The sequence below is a fragment of the Mustelus asterias genome, chromosome 1 (genome assembly GCF_964213995.1).
Source record: "Mustelus asterias chromosome 1, sMusAst1.hap1.1, whole genome shotgun sequence".
NCBI lineage: Eukaryota > Metazoa > Chordata > Chondrichthyes > Carcharhiniformes > Triakidae > Mustelus > Mustelus asterias.
In genome coordinates, this window is record NC_135801.1 from 101,528,728 (window position 1) to 101,544,435 (window position 15,708).

The window sequence follows — 15,708 nt, forward strand, 5'->3', positions numbered from 1 at the left end:
CCCCCCTCCAATCATCACCGGATTCCAGTGAGTTGGAAAATAAAAACTCTGCGCTAAATACCAAGAGAAAACTAACAAGAAGACCAACGGATCATCTCACAACTGCTAAATTATTCTTCCTTCTGGCCCTTTGAATTAACCTTCTAGAAAGCCCTAACAATTCTGGACATTGCAAAAACAAAACACTGCAGATTCTGGAAATCTGGAAGGAAAACAGAAAATGCTGGAAATAGCCATCGGGTCAAGTAGCATCTGATTCCTTTGGTTTCAGATTCAAGCATCCGCAGTAATTTGCTTTTATCCAGTGTTCAACTCACTGCTACTTCTCTTCCAGGAATGCCTACCCTGAAGAAGTACTGCTCTTCCCTCCGACAGGATCTCCGCATGTCTCAGCCCCCCCTCTCCCCTCCCCTCCTCCCCTCACCACTGCTGTCCATTTCATCTCTTAGCCTTTCCCCTCGTCTTTGTGGCTATGACTCACCTTTCATTTCCTCACCCTCCAGTATAAATAACTCCCACTTTCTATGCCTTTTAGCTTTGACAAAGGGTCATCTGGACTCGAAACATCAGCTCTTTTCTCTCCTTACAGATGCTGCCAGACCTGCTGAGATTTTCCAGCATTTTCTCTTTTGGTTTCTGGTTCTGTTTCTTTGTTTCTCTCTACAGATGCTGCCTGACTTGTCGATTGTTTCAAGCATTTTCTGTTTTTATTCTTGACATTATATTGGCGCCCTTCAGTATCAATGTGGATTCTTTACTTGGGGAGCAAAGCACATACAATGCACATTTCTGCAAGCCAAAGAGGTGGGTGGAGCAAGCTGCTGCTCGCATTATTTCTAACACATCTCCCTGATTCATGCAGCAGCTTCCTCAACAAACCCCCTTGGCTCCCAGGAATTCATTTTCTTTGTAGAAGAAGCAGGAAACCTAGTGTCATGGCCCCCATTCCTTTTTTTTCATGAAGAATGAAAAAATATCCACCTTTATTTTAAACAGTTAAATACTTTACAGCTTCTTGTTTATTTGATGCTTTAATGTAGCAATGTTAATATGCAGCTTCCTGGCACACTATAGTGCATCTTTTTTACTAATTGGCATGATTTGGACATGCTATTGCCAAAAATATCAACATTTCATTATCTTCTGCTAAAAAAGCATTTTTAATGCAGAGGAGTTCATTTAGCAACAATTACTGAATTGGAAACTGTTTGGATTTGCTTTCTTATAAATAGTTGAGGTTCTTTTGCTCTATTACTCCACTGTCAAAAATATTTGGTCCAATAATATGAGCTGCAAGCGCTCAACTGAAAATCTAGAGTGGCACATCCTTCCAGCATTGCATGTGGAGGCGTAATTTTATCCTTTTACCTCACCTCTTGGTTCTTTGTAACAAGATGCATATTTTACAGCATTGCATATAAGCTGATCTGGGGAAACATGACAAGACTGAACGCTAACAATCAATCCATTGTTGATGGAAACAAAGGGTGGAATTTTCCGGCCGTGCTCACCCCAATTTACTCCCACTTGCGACAATGTTTCTTTCTTTTTTTTCTACAGACACTGGGCCATAACTTCATCTGAAAATACAGGGATTTACAATTTCCATTTACCTTCAAAGAACCACAAGAGAGGACTGCATTCAGGGCTGCAATGACTTTCCCTTAAATGATGAATTTAACCATGCAAATTGTCTTCTTGTTATTCCACGAATAATCTAAGTGCATGTGTCATCTGTAAAACTCAACTTTTGTCTGTACGTATTTGTGTATTCAACCTTTATCATTTCTTTTGATTCAAATTTACCTGAAAGCTTTTTTCACCTCTACCCTTTAAAGTCACAGCACTCAAAGGGTTTTAAAACTCTCCCTCTAAAATATGCATCTTGTTACAAAGAACCAAGAGGTGAGGGAAAAGGATAAAATTACGCCACCACCTCTCCCCCATCCATAACAGCTGCAGAAGGCTGACAATGTCTGGGTTAATTTTACAAATACACACCACAAGCTGAGGGTTTCACAGGTCAAAATTTTCTGAGAACTGTTGGAATTACTACTTTCCAGTGACTGTGTGTGTGTGTGTGAGGCTCCTCGTCTGCAATGTGAATTCACAAAATGACGCTTATAAATATAGTTTTCATCACAAAGGGTTTATTTACAGCGGCATTTTGTTTTCTCTGCTAGCACATGTGGAAAGTCATTGACATGTTTAAGTTGCTCACACTGTTCAAACTTCTGTTTGCCCAATGTAGATAGAGTGCACACTCTCCGGCAGTAAGGACAAACTCCTACATACCTCCAGAGAGCCTAGAAACATATTGCAAGTGCTAAAGCTGAGGGACCTACAAGTGCACTGCTGTACTGCCATAGGTCAACTTGCTGAAACCATTACACACAAAACTGCAAAACTTCCTGCTGACTTGTCTGGCCAAAACCAACACTACCTGCCAGAGCTTTGATATATAGTCCTTTTTTAGACCTATTGGAAAGAATCTCAGCTTCCAAGGGAAATTCTACATCTCCAAGATTCATTGGTAAGACAGGATTGCTGTTTCAAAGTAAAGACTCAACTGTTTATAAATGGCGCGTTAGTGCAAATGCAATTTGCCTGCTATATGCAATGGCCAGTATATCACAGTCGTGTTTCGTAACAAGAAAAAACAACCACCTTCTGCCTTGTGCGATCCTAATCAACATAGATTTCTAATTTAGTGATTGGATGTCTTTTTTCTTCATTTCACCAACAAATTGCATGTCACCTCAATTGATCCCTGAAACAAAGGTTTATTATTTGCCTTTTCATTCGCCACATTTACAATCTGTCCAAGTTCATGTCAAATTAAATCCATCAATTGATTGATCAATTGATTAATCAATGTATTAAAAGTATTAAAGGTTTGTCTGTTTGTTAAGAATGCTGGCAGAAACTCAGTCAGCTCCTTCTAAGTATTTTAGGTGGAGCATTGATATGAATCTGACTGTGGATTTTTATGATTTGCCAACATTTTATCTCCATTGTCTCCTTGGGTATCTGTTTTAAAATTCTCTGCACTTACAGCAAGATCCAGAGGGAAGAGACCACACAAAAACCATATCTCCTTCAATGAAGAAACATTTAAATAACTCAAACACTCAACTCAGGCATTAAATTTCAGCTGTTGGAAGTTTGTGTGTGAAGTGCCATTTTTGTTTGTGTTTCACTCAAAGAAAAACTGACAGGAGCAATATTGGAAACGTTGATTCTCTCTGTAACAAATGGAACACTAAAGGCAGTATAACTGGCATTAATAAAAATGGCTATTGATTATCATTTTTCAGTCGATATAAGTGACTGTCTATTCGAAATATGGATCTTTCATGGAGTGAGGACTTCACCATGTGCCTGAATCATGTATTTCAATTGCCAAATTTGCCAAGGTCCCCGTTTATCTGGTCCTATTGTAAACCCCTCCGACATGATGTCATGTCAGTAAGATGGGGAATTTCTTATATGTGGGATTTGATGCAACGGGGAGGGCTGTTCACGACATTTAAATATATGGTATTAAGGTTCATGATGGGAACCCAAATTCATGATTGTCAGGGGCAAGGACTATCTCAATGCCCACCGTTCTGGGACTCCCAATGGAATCTTTGTCCCCTCCTCCTGCCCATCAAAAATGGGAGCGGAAAACTCCCCCTACTCTTAATGCACTAGGCCCATCAATTAAACATGAAAATAGTGATGCATGTGATAAGGGAATATTGGCTATCATGGGTGATTTTAATCTGCACATAGATTGGGCAAAGCACATTAGCCACAATGCCAGAGAGGAGGAATTCTTGGAGTGTATACGGGATAGTTTTCTTGACCAATATGTGGAGGAACCAACTAGAGAGCAGGCCATTTTAGTCTAGGTACTGTGTAATGAGAAGGGAATCATTGCCAATCTAGCTGTATGAGACCCCTTGGGGATGAGCGACCATAACATGATAGAATTTTTTATCAAGATGGGGAGTGAAGTAGTTGATTGGGAGACAAGGTTGCTGAATCTTAATAAAGGAAACTATGAGGATATGAGGCATGAGTTGGCCTCGATAGATTGAGGAGAGTTACTTAAAGGGATGATAGTGGATAAACAATGGCAAACATTCAAGGAACGCATGGGGAATTGCAGCAACTGTTTATTCCTGCCTGGCACAAAAGCAAAATGGGTAAGAGGGCCAATCTATGGTTTACAAAGGAAATTAGAGAGAGTATCTGATCTAAGGAAGAAGCATACAGATTGGCCAAGAAAAATAATAGGCCTGAGGAGTGAGAGCAGTTTAGAATTCAGCAAAGAAGGACCAAGGGATTGATTAAGAAGGGGAAAATACAGTACGAACGTAAGCTTGCAGGGAACATAAAGACTGACACCATGAGTTTCTATAGATTTGTGAAGCGAAAAAGGCTGGTGAAGACGAGTGTAGGTCCCCTACAGACAGAAATGGGAGAATGTATAATAGGGGACAAAGAAATGGCCGAGCAACTGACTACATACTTTGGTTCTGTCTTCACAAAAGAAGACACAAATCAGATGCCAGAAATGATGGAGAATGCAAGATTTAATGAGAGGGAAGAACTGAAGGATATCAGTAGGATATCAGTAGAGAAATTGTGCTGGGAAAGTTGATGGGATTGCAGGTGAATAAATCCCCAGGGCCTGATAATTTACATCGCGGAGTACTTAAGGAAGTGACTCTAGAAATAGTGGATGCATTGGTGGTCATCTTCCAGGATCCTATAGACTCTGGAACAGTCCTGGCAGATTGGAGGGTAGCCAATGTCACTCCAATATTCAAAAAGGGAGGTCGAGCAAAAACAGGGAATTATAGACCAGTAAGCTTAACATCGGTAGTGGGGAAAATTCTTGAATCCATTATCAAGGACTTATAGTAGAGCATTTAGAAAGCACTGAAAGGATCAGACAGAGTCAGCATGGATTTATGAAGGGGGAATCATGCTTGACAAATCTGTTGGAATTCTTTGAAGATGTAACTAAGAGTTGACAAGGAGGAACCAGTAGATGTGATATATTTGGACTTTCAGAAAGCATTTGACAAAGTCCTGCACAAGAGATTATCGTGCAAGATTAAAGCACATGGGATTGGAGGAAGTGTATTGGGATGGATAGAAAACTGGTTGGCAGAGAGGAAACAAAGAGTAGGAATTAATGGGTGCTTTTCAAATTGGCAGGCAGTAACTAGTGGGGTGCCATAGGGATCAGTGCTGGGACCCCAGCTATTCACAATATATATTAACAATTTGGATGATGGAACAAAATGTAACATCTCAAAGTTTGCAGATGATATCAAATTGGATGGGAGGGTGAACTGTGATGAGGGTGCAGAGATCCTTCAGAATGATCTGGACAGATTGGGTGAGTGGGCTAATCAATGGCAGGTGCAATATGATTTGGATAAGTGTGAGGTTATTCACTTTGGAAGCAAAAACAAGAAGGTAGATTACTACCTGAATGGCTGTAAATTGGGAGAGGGGAGTGTGCAGTGGGACTTGGGTGTCCTTGTGCACCAGTCACTGAAGGTAAGCATGCAGGTGCAGCAGACGGTAAAGAAGGCAAATGGCATGTTGGCCTTCATTGCGAGAGGTTTCGAGTACAGGAGCAGGGATGTGTTGTTGCAATTATACAGGGCCTTGGTGAGGCCACACCTAGAGTATTGTGTGCAGTTTTGGTCTCCTTTTCTGAGGAAGGATGTTCTCGCTCTCGAGGGAGTGCAGCAAAGATTCCGGGGACGGCAGGATGTATGAGGAGAGATTGACTAGGTTAGGATTGTTTTTGCTAGAGTTCAGATGAATGAGGGGGGATCTCATAGAGTCTTATAAAATTCTAATAGGTCTATTCAGGGTAGATGCAGGGAGGATGTTCCCGATGGTGGGGGAGTCTGACGGTCAGTCACAATCGTCACAGTCTGACGATTCAAGGTAGACGATTTAGGGCGGAGGTGATGAGACGTTTCTTCACTCAAAGAGTGGTGAGCGTGTGGAATTCATTACCACAGGAAGTAGTTGATGCCAAAACATTGAATGCATTCAAGAGGTGGCTGGATATGGCACTTGGGGCAAATGGGATCAAAGGTAATGGTGAAAAAGCAGGAATGGGGTATTGAGTTGGATGATCAGCCATGATCGTAATGAATGGCAGAGCAGGCTCAAAGGGCCAAATAGCTTCCTCCTGCTCCTATCTTCTATGTTTGTATGTTTCTATAAGCAGTGCTGTAAAATGACTCAACACATGGATTCAGCCCTTCTCATCTCCTTTCATTTGTCTGTTTATTTAAGGCCTGGGAAATATAGCCAACATAAGTTAAAGTAAAAGTCTTGTTAAAATAGAGGCATGGAGTCTTACGCGAATATTTGAATGACCTGCCCCATCACCTGCAAGCAAATTGGTCAGCATTGCTCGTTATTAAAGCCAGATGTGGGTGCACGTGAGGTAGTCTGGGCTCCTTATTCAGTTTTTCAAATTTTAGCATCTGACGAGATGCAAACTCATGTTTTTCAGGATCAAATTTCATTTTGAGATGAAGAAGGAAATTAGGAAAAAATGGGAAAAGAGAAAAAAGGAAAATGTAACAATTTATTTTATTAATACTAGCACAAAACAAAATTGAAAATCTGATTAGTGTCATACATCATCCTTTAATTTGCAACATTATTATTCATTGATATCAATTTGCTAAGATAGAAAGGGAATCTGAGAAGCTTTCTCAATAAGAAGTTTAACAACACCAGGTTAAAGTCCAACAGGTTTATTTGGTAGCAAAAGCCACACAAGCTTTCGGAGCTCTAAGCCCCTTCTTCAGGTGAGTGGGAATTCTGTTCACAAACAGAGCATATAAAGACACAAACTCAATTTACATGAATAATGGTTGGAATGCGAATACTTACAACTAATCAAGTCTTAGACTTAGTGTAAGTATTCGCATTCCAACCATTATTCATGTAAATTGAGTTTGTGTCTTTATATGCTCTGTTTGTGAACAGAATTCCCACTCACCTGAAGAAGGGGCTTAGAGCTCCGAAAGCTTGTGTGGTTTTTGCTACCAAATAAACCTGTTGGACTTTAACCTGGTGTTGTTAAACTTCTTACTGTGTTTACCCCAGTCCAACGCCGGCATCTCCACATCAAGCTTTCTCAAACCAGGAGACCCTGCTTTAATTGACAGTTAAACAGTTCCATGATGCATGAGGTTTACTAAGTTGTGATAGTTGAACAATAACCTCATTTCACTCAACTCAATCAATTATTCAAACCTGGGTAAGACCAGGAACCCGCCAAGCAATCAATAACAGTCAAACTTCTGCTTTCAACTTCCAGCATCATCATTATTCTTTGTTTCTCTGTCCACAAATTGTATTGTGGAACTTACATGACAGACTGAATGAAAAGCAGGGGTTACAGCTTGATATTTTGGCGAGAAACTACCTGAATGCTGAATGTACAAAGTTCGATGAAGTTCAGTGAGGGTAGGTGGTATTGCTGTTCCAAATGAAGTTAATGATTAATATTTTAGGATGTGAGGCCTCAGAAAATTAAAATATATAAACTAAGATCATTTGCCTCAATATTACGTTAACAATAATGATGAGGCAAATGGTGTTCACTGTTATTATGCAGCAAATAAGACAGCAAGGTTTGGCAACTGAACACGCACATTTCAACACAGGAATCTGAAAGTTGCTGTCAGAGATACTCAGCTTCTCCACAGATTGCACCAGCCCTCACTGCTGGTCTCACCAATGAAAAACAAAGCATTGATGTGACCTTGGAGAATGTGCTAATTAATTTACCACTTCTTCTTGAGCAATTTAGGTCTATACCCTCTAATGTTTAGATGAATTGGGGAGATATAATTGATGTATATAAGGTGATAAAGGGAATTGACAGGGCGGGGTAGATGTAGAAAGGATGTTTCCTCTTGTGGGGGAATCTAGAATGAGAGGTCTGTGGTGAACCATAGATGGTTACCACTATGGGTACATGTACATATGTTACTCTCGTTGCTGTTGGGGTTAGGGTTGTTGGGTGTTCCACCTGTTATTACTGTTTATGTGGTACACTCCGTTCGGCTCCGCCTAGGACTCCGCCTTCTTACAGGAGTATAAAGGTCACTGCTACTTCCTAGTAGTCTTTAGTCTGGGATAATATTGTTGAGTAGTGTGCTCCTATTTGTCGTGAATAAAAGCCTTTATTCCCGGGTACGTTCTAGCCTCCCGTGCGAATTAATCGCGCATCAATTTTATTCACTACAATTGCTGAAAATTTTGTTCGAAGAAAATGGAGCAGATGCTAAAGCCCGATCGGCTAACCTTGGATCCGCATGCCGCTGGGGCATCGAACACTTTCGACCATTAGTTAAAGTGCTTCGAGGATTACGTTGAGGCCTCGGCAGCAGTCCAGTCTGATGCCGACAGATTGCGGGTCCTCCACGCCAGGGTGAGCGACACTGTGTATGCAACAATTCGCGATTCCCAAAATTATAAAGACGCTATCGACTTGCTCAAGGGGCTGTATAACAAACAGCCGAATGAAATTCATGCTCGTCACCTATTAGCCACTCAATGGCGGCAGCCCGGCGAAACTACGGGACAGTACCTGCGCGAACTTCAACAGCTAGCCAGAGCCTGCAACTGCAAGGCGGTGCCGGCTACACAATGCACCAACGACCTCATTCGGGATGCATTCGTGACTGGAATCGGCTCGTCCTATATCCGCCTGTGGCTGCTAGAGCAGGGTAACCTGGACCTGGCTAAGACGGTAGAATTGGCCGACGCACTGGAGACAGCCTCCAGAAATCTCGAAGCCTACCCCACCGACCATGTGGGAACAGTGTGGCAAGCACAGCCGCCGCCTCAGCTGTACTCGGCGGCTCCTCGGAACTGCGCGATGATGCTCCCAACTTCGGACCTGACGGCTGCGGCAGCTCCTGGAGGCCCACAGTGCTACTTCTGCGGTTTGGCGAAGCATCCTCGCCAAAGATGTCCGGCCAGGGCGGTGTTTTGCTCCGCCTGTGGAAAGAAAGGGCACTATGCTAAGGTGTGCCGAGTGAAGACCCCTTCCAGGCCCAGCAGTGCTGCGTGCAACTCTCCAGGATCCATCTCCTCGTCTCCGGCCTCGTCGATGTCTTCAGCCACGTGTGATCCATGGGCACCGCCATTTCCTATGACGACGACGCCAGCCACGTGTGACCTGCGGGTGCTGCCATTTTCAACATCCTTGACCATGTGTGATTCATGGGCGCAACCATTTTGTTTGACATCGGCCGCAGGAGACCAGCAGGGGTCGTCGTTGTCGGCTATCTCAACTGCCTGCAGTTATGCTCTGGATCCAACAGTGGCGTCAATCATCCTGGACCAGGCCAAGCCTCACAGACTCGACAAGTCCATGATGGACATAGAGGTAAACGGGCACCTGGAGCATTGCCTGTTTGACAGCGGGAGCAGGGAGAGCTTCATCCATCCGGATACAGTAAAACGTTGCCCTCTCCGTGTGCAAGCTGTCAAGCAGACAATCTCCATGGCGTCGAGGTCCCGATCTGTCCACGTTCTCGGGAGCTGTGTGGTAACTCTAATGGTGCGGGGCACAGTCTACGAGAACTTCAGGCTCCTCGTTACCGCACCTTTGCGCTCCGGTACTCCTGGGGCTAGTCTTTATGGTCCACCTGAGGAGTGTGACCCTGCAGTACGATGGGCCACTCCCTCCACTTTCAGTGGGAAAACTGCAGCCTCCAAATTGTCCAGCGTGCTCCACATGCGGCCTCTCAACACTCAAAATTACCCCGACTTCCCTATTCGAAAATCTCGTGCCAGGCTGCAAGCCCATTGCGACTAAAAGCAGGCATTACAGCGCTGAGGATCGGATCTTTATTAGATCTGAGGTTCAGCGGCTCCTCAGGGAAGGGGTCATTCAACCTAGCACTAGCCCATGGAGAGCACAAGTCGTGGTGGTCAAGACTGGAGACAAGCCCCAGATGGTCATAGACTATAGTCAGACCATGAATAGGTACACGCAGCTGGACGCGTATCCTCTCCCGCGCATATCTGACATGGTCAACCAGATTGCGCAGTATCGGGTGTTCTCCACCATCGACTTGAAGTCAGCCTACCACCAGCTCCCCATTCGCCCAGAGGACCGCAAATACACGGCCTTTGAGGCGGTTGGCCGTCTCTACCACTTTTTAAGAGTCCCTTTCGCTGTCACTAATGGGGTCTCGGTCTTCCAGCGTGAGATGGACCGAATGGTGGACCAAAACGGGCTACGGGCTACCTCCCCGTACCTGGACAATGTCACTATCTGCGGCCATGACCAGCAGGACCACGATGCCAACCTCCTGAGGTTTTTACGCACTGCGGCTCTCCTGAACCTGACCTATTACAAGGAGAAGTGCGTATTCAGCAAGCACCGCCTAGCAATCCTCGGATACGTGGTGGAAAACGGGGTCATCGGCCCCGATCCAGACCGTATGCGTCCCCTCCTTGAACTTCCCCTACCCACTAGCATCAAAGCACTGAGAAGATGCTTAGGCTTCTTCTCGTACTATGCACAGTGGGTTCCCCAATTACGCAGACAAAGCCCGTCCGCTCATAAAATCTACCTCTTTTCCCCTGGCAGCAGAGGCTCGCCTAGCCTTTGAAAGGATAAAAGCCAACATCGCGAAAGCCACGATGCACGCTGTCGATGAGTCCATCCCCTTTCAGGTGGAGAGTGATGCATCTGATTTCACCCTGGCTGCCACACTTAACCAGGTGGGCAGGCCCGTCGCCTTTTTCTCTCGCACCCTCCAAGGCCCTGAAATTCGGCACTCATCTGTGGAGAAAGAGGCCCAGGCCATTGTGGAGGCTGTACGGCATTGGCGCCATTATTTGGCTGGTAAACGGTTTACCCTGCGCACGGACCAGAGGTCTGTGGCCTTTATGTTCAACAACACGTTAAAGGGGAAAAATTAAGAATGATAAAATCTTAAGGTGGAGAATCGAACTCTCCACCTACAACTATGATACCATGTACCGTCCGGGGAAGCTCAATGAGCCCTCAGATGCCCTGTTGCGTGGAACATGTGCCAGTGTGCAGGAGGACCGGTTACAGGCCCTCCACAATGATCTCTGCCATCCGGGGGTCACTCGGCTCTTCCATTTTGTAAAGGCTCGGAGTCTGCCCTATTCCATAGAGGATGTCAGGTCGATAACTTGACACTGCCATGTCTGTGCGGAGTGCAAGCCGCACTTCTACCGGCCTGACAGGGCACACCTCATTAAGGCCACTCGCCCTTTTGAACGACTGAGTGTCGACTTCAAGGGGCTCCTCCCTTCAACGGATCGGAACGTGTATTTCCTCAACGTTGTTGACGAATACTCCCGATTCCCCTTTGCCATCCCCTGTTCTGACATGTCCTCTGCCACGGTCATCAAGGCCCTGCGGAGTCTTTTCACCCTGTTCGGCTACCCCAGTTATATCCACAGTGATAGGGGTTCGTCGTTTATGAGCGACGACTTGAGGCAATACCTGCTCTCTAAGGGAATTGCCTCAAGTAGGACTACAAGTTACAACCCCAGGGGTAACGGACAGGTCGAAAGAGAAAACGCTACAGTCTGGAAGGCTGTTTTGCTAGCGCTACGGTCTAGGGGTCTTCCAGTCACCCGTTGGCAAGAGGTACTTCCTGATGCGCTCCATTCGATCCGGCCCCTCCTGTGTATGGCAACCAACACTACCCCACATGAACGGATGTTTGTCTTCCCTCGGAAGTCTTCCTCTGGGACCTCACTGCCGACTTGGTTGACATACTCAGGACCTGTCCTCCTGCGGCGGCATGTCAGGGCCCGCAAGTCCGACCCTTTGGTTGAACAGGTCCATCTCCTCCACGCCAACCCTCAAAATGCCTATGTGGCATACCCTGACGGGCGAGAGGACACGGTCTCTATCAGAGATCTGGCGCCTGCAGGGGACCTGGAAACCCCCGTCACTCCCGCACCCCTGGTTAGGATTTCTTTGCCCATTCTCTCCCCTCCTGACACAGCGCGGGCAGCATCGGGACCTCAACTTGATCCTCTTGCTCCCGTGTGCAGCTTGCCTGAGTCCAGGGGATTGTCGCCATCTCAAGGTCGGCGGTCGGGAGAGGAACTGGAGGAGTCTGTGGACACCACCTCGGAGAGAGGGTCATCACCACGGTCACCAGAACCGGCACTGGAGCCGGTACTGCGGAGGCCGCAGAGACGGTGCGGACCTCCGGTTCGGTTGAACTTGTGAACATGTGGACAGTTCGTATTGTTTTTTTTACCCCACCTGTCTTTGTTTTTAAAGGAGGGGTGAATGTGGTGAACCATAGATGGTTACCACTATGGGTACTTGTATATATGTTACTCTCGTTGCTGTTGGGGTTAGGGTTGTTGGGTGTTCCACCTGTTATTACTGTTTATGTGGTACACTCCGTTCGGCTCCGCCCAGGACTCCGCCTTCTTTCAGGAGTATAAAGGTCACTGCTACTTCCTAGTAGTCTTTAGTCTGGGATAATATTGTTGAGTAGTGTGCTCCTATTTGTAGTGAATAAAAGCCTTTATTCCCGGGTACGTTCTAGCCTCCCGTGTGAATCAATCGCGCATCAAGGTCATAGTTTTAGGGTAAGGGGCATCATATTTTGATTTGATTTGATTTATTATTATCACGTGTATTGGGGTAAAGTGAAAAGTATTGTTTCTTGTGCGCTATACAGACAAAACATACAGTTGATAGAGTACATAGGGGAGAAGGAAAGGAGAGGGTGCAGAATATAGTGTTACAGTCAAAACTAGGATGTAGAGAAAGATCAGCTTAATATATGGTAGGTCAATTCAAAATGATGGAAGCAGGGAAGAATCTTTTAAAGTTTATTTATTAGTCACAAGGAGGCTTACATTAACACTGCAATGAAGTTACTATGAAAATCCTCTAGTAGCCACATTCCGGCACCTGTTTGGATACACTGAGGGAGAATTTAGCATGGCCAATGCAACTAACCAGCACGCCTTTCGGACTGTGGGAGGAAACGAGAGCACCCAGAGGAAATCCATGCAGACAGACAGTGACCCAAGCTGGGAATCGAACTCGCGTCCCTGGCGCTGTGAGGCAGCAGTGTTAACCACTACGCCACCAGGCTTGTTCTTGAGTTGGTTGGAACGTGTTCTGAGACTTTTGTATCTTTTTTCCGATCGAAGAAGGTGGAAGAGAGGATGTCCTTGATTATGCTGGCTCGTCGCATCATTGCACCAGATTCTCTATCTCTTTCCTGTAGAGATGAGGAGAAAGGATCGTGAAACCATAGAATTCACTGCTTCAGAGTGCGGTGGATGCGGGACATTGATTAAAATTAAAGAAGAGAAATATAGATTTTTAAATTAGTAATGGGTTGAAGGGGCCAAGGACAATGTGCAGGAATTTAGAGTTTGAGGCCGAGACAAGTTCAGCCATGATCATATTGAAAGGCTCGATGGGCCGAATGATCTACTCCTACTCCTAGTTTTTATGTTCTTATGTTCTTCTGTTTCCTGACCAAAGGCAAGTCTGACCCACAGAGCTACAATCTCCACAAACGGTGGGTAAGGAGACAGTTCCCAAATCTGTCCTGGACAGAAAAGGGATGGAAACCCAAGCTGATATCACCAATCTGAGCCATACTCGCCATCCGACCCTTAAGGAGAGATTGCTATGACAACCACACTTTTAAATACATGTTGTAGCCAGAAGCTATGGATAGTGATGGGAGAGGCTCCAAATTCTTTCTATCATATGGCTGACCTTGAATCTCCCCTGCTCTTCCTGCCTGCCATTGACATACGTTGGAAGGATTTACAAGGTGATACGCAATCTGTTTCGCCGTAATGAACATATTTACCCTGGTCGTCAAGCCTTGGAATGGGACTTAGAATCATAGATTCCTACAGCACAGAAGGAAGCCATTCGGCCCATCGAGTCTGCACTGACCACAATCCCACCTAGACCCTATCCCCATTACCCCATGCATTTACCCTAGCTAGTCCCTCTGACACTAAGGGGCAATTTACCATGGCCAATCCACCTAACCAGCACATCTTTGGAGTGTAGGAGGAAACCAGAACACCCGGAGGAAACTCAGGCAGACATGGAGAGAATGTGCAAACTCCACACAGACTGTCACCCAAGCCAGAAATCGAACCGGGGTCCTTGGTGCTGTGAGGCAGTAGTGCTAACCACTGTGCCACCATGACTTGAACCCAAAGCTTCTGGCTCAGAGGCAGGAATACTACCAAACTGTACCACAAGACCTCCTAGATACCCACTAAACATGACAAAAGGGTTCGGACTGGTAAATACAGGAGTAAGTGATTTTTTAATGACATGGTGATTGACAGTTACTTCCAAACAATCTCTCCAGCCCTGATTTCTTTTCATAAGTGGGGACTCTCATTCTGTCAGGAGTTAATTATTGTGAAAGATTTTGAACCAAAATGTTTTCATTTATTTTTCTGACTCTTTCATCTCTCTCTCTCTAAATTCCATCTGTATTTTCTAATAAATTCCACTTCCATATTATTATTTAAATCTAATTTATACTCATACTTCCTGGTTTAAACTGTTTGGGGTAATTTTCCCTGGTATGCTGAAATAGGTTCGGGTGTGCAGAGACAATTGAATCACCTGAAAGTGACATTGAATCAAGAACCTTACTTCATCTCAATCACTTTCTCTTTTGAATCAAGCAGGTTTAAAGGTGAGCAAGGAACCCACATACAACTGTCAGATAAGGCATTTTTATATTACAATTGAAGGGGGCTAGTAACAGTCTAGCCGAGGCTAGTCTTCGACAGGACCCGAAGATCCCACCAGTAGGAAGGGCTGGAAAATCCCACCCATAGTACATGAGGGAAGAACTGGCTAAGGTTTATTGTGTAAATAGACTAAAATGTCTGGAGGTAAATGCATGACACAATGAAAATATATCATTTACCTTCTGCACTAAATATCGACAGAACTGATGTTAAAATAAACCAAAACACAATGATAATTAGCTTGCACTGTATTACAAAATACAGAATGAATACGACAAGGTATGAAATTCAATCCATTCACACCTTTAGCTTCTCATGGAGCTTTCATGTTGTCATTGGTGACAAACTATATTAATCTGATCTGTTCAACTCATACTTGCAAATAACGTCAAGAATTTATCCGATAGGATGCAGAGGTGATAAGGTGTCCCAGAAGAATATAATAAATATATTAATTGGAAAGCAGGAACTGTTTTTAGGGGCTGACATCTATACTAAGCTTGCTGAATTATTCCCTGATGTAATTAATCATTGATTTGTTATTCAAGTAAGTGTTAATTTGTTCATTCGTTCTCAGTGCTGTTTGTTTAATGTGAAGTTCAACAGCAAGAATACAATCTTAAATTAATACCCGCTGTGGTTATGAAGGCATTCATAAAGTAACAGGCGTCTCATATGACCTATAGATAATAATTATTTAGTTTCAAAGTTTTCTAGATTGTATTCATTTTCTTTTAAGTTTCAGGTACTTTGTGAACAAAACATTGGGGCAAATTTTCCCTTTCTGCCCGCCACGGAAATTGTAGCGAGCGAGGGCGGACCTCGGGTGGGATTTTCTGGTTTTGGGTGCAGCCGGAAAATCCCACCCATTTTTTTCTGATGAGTAACTGC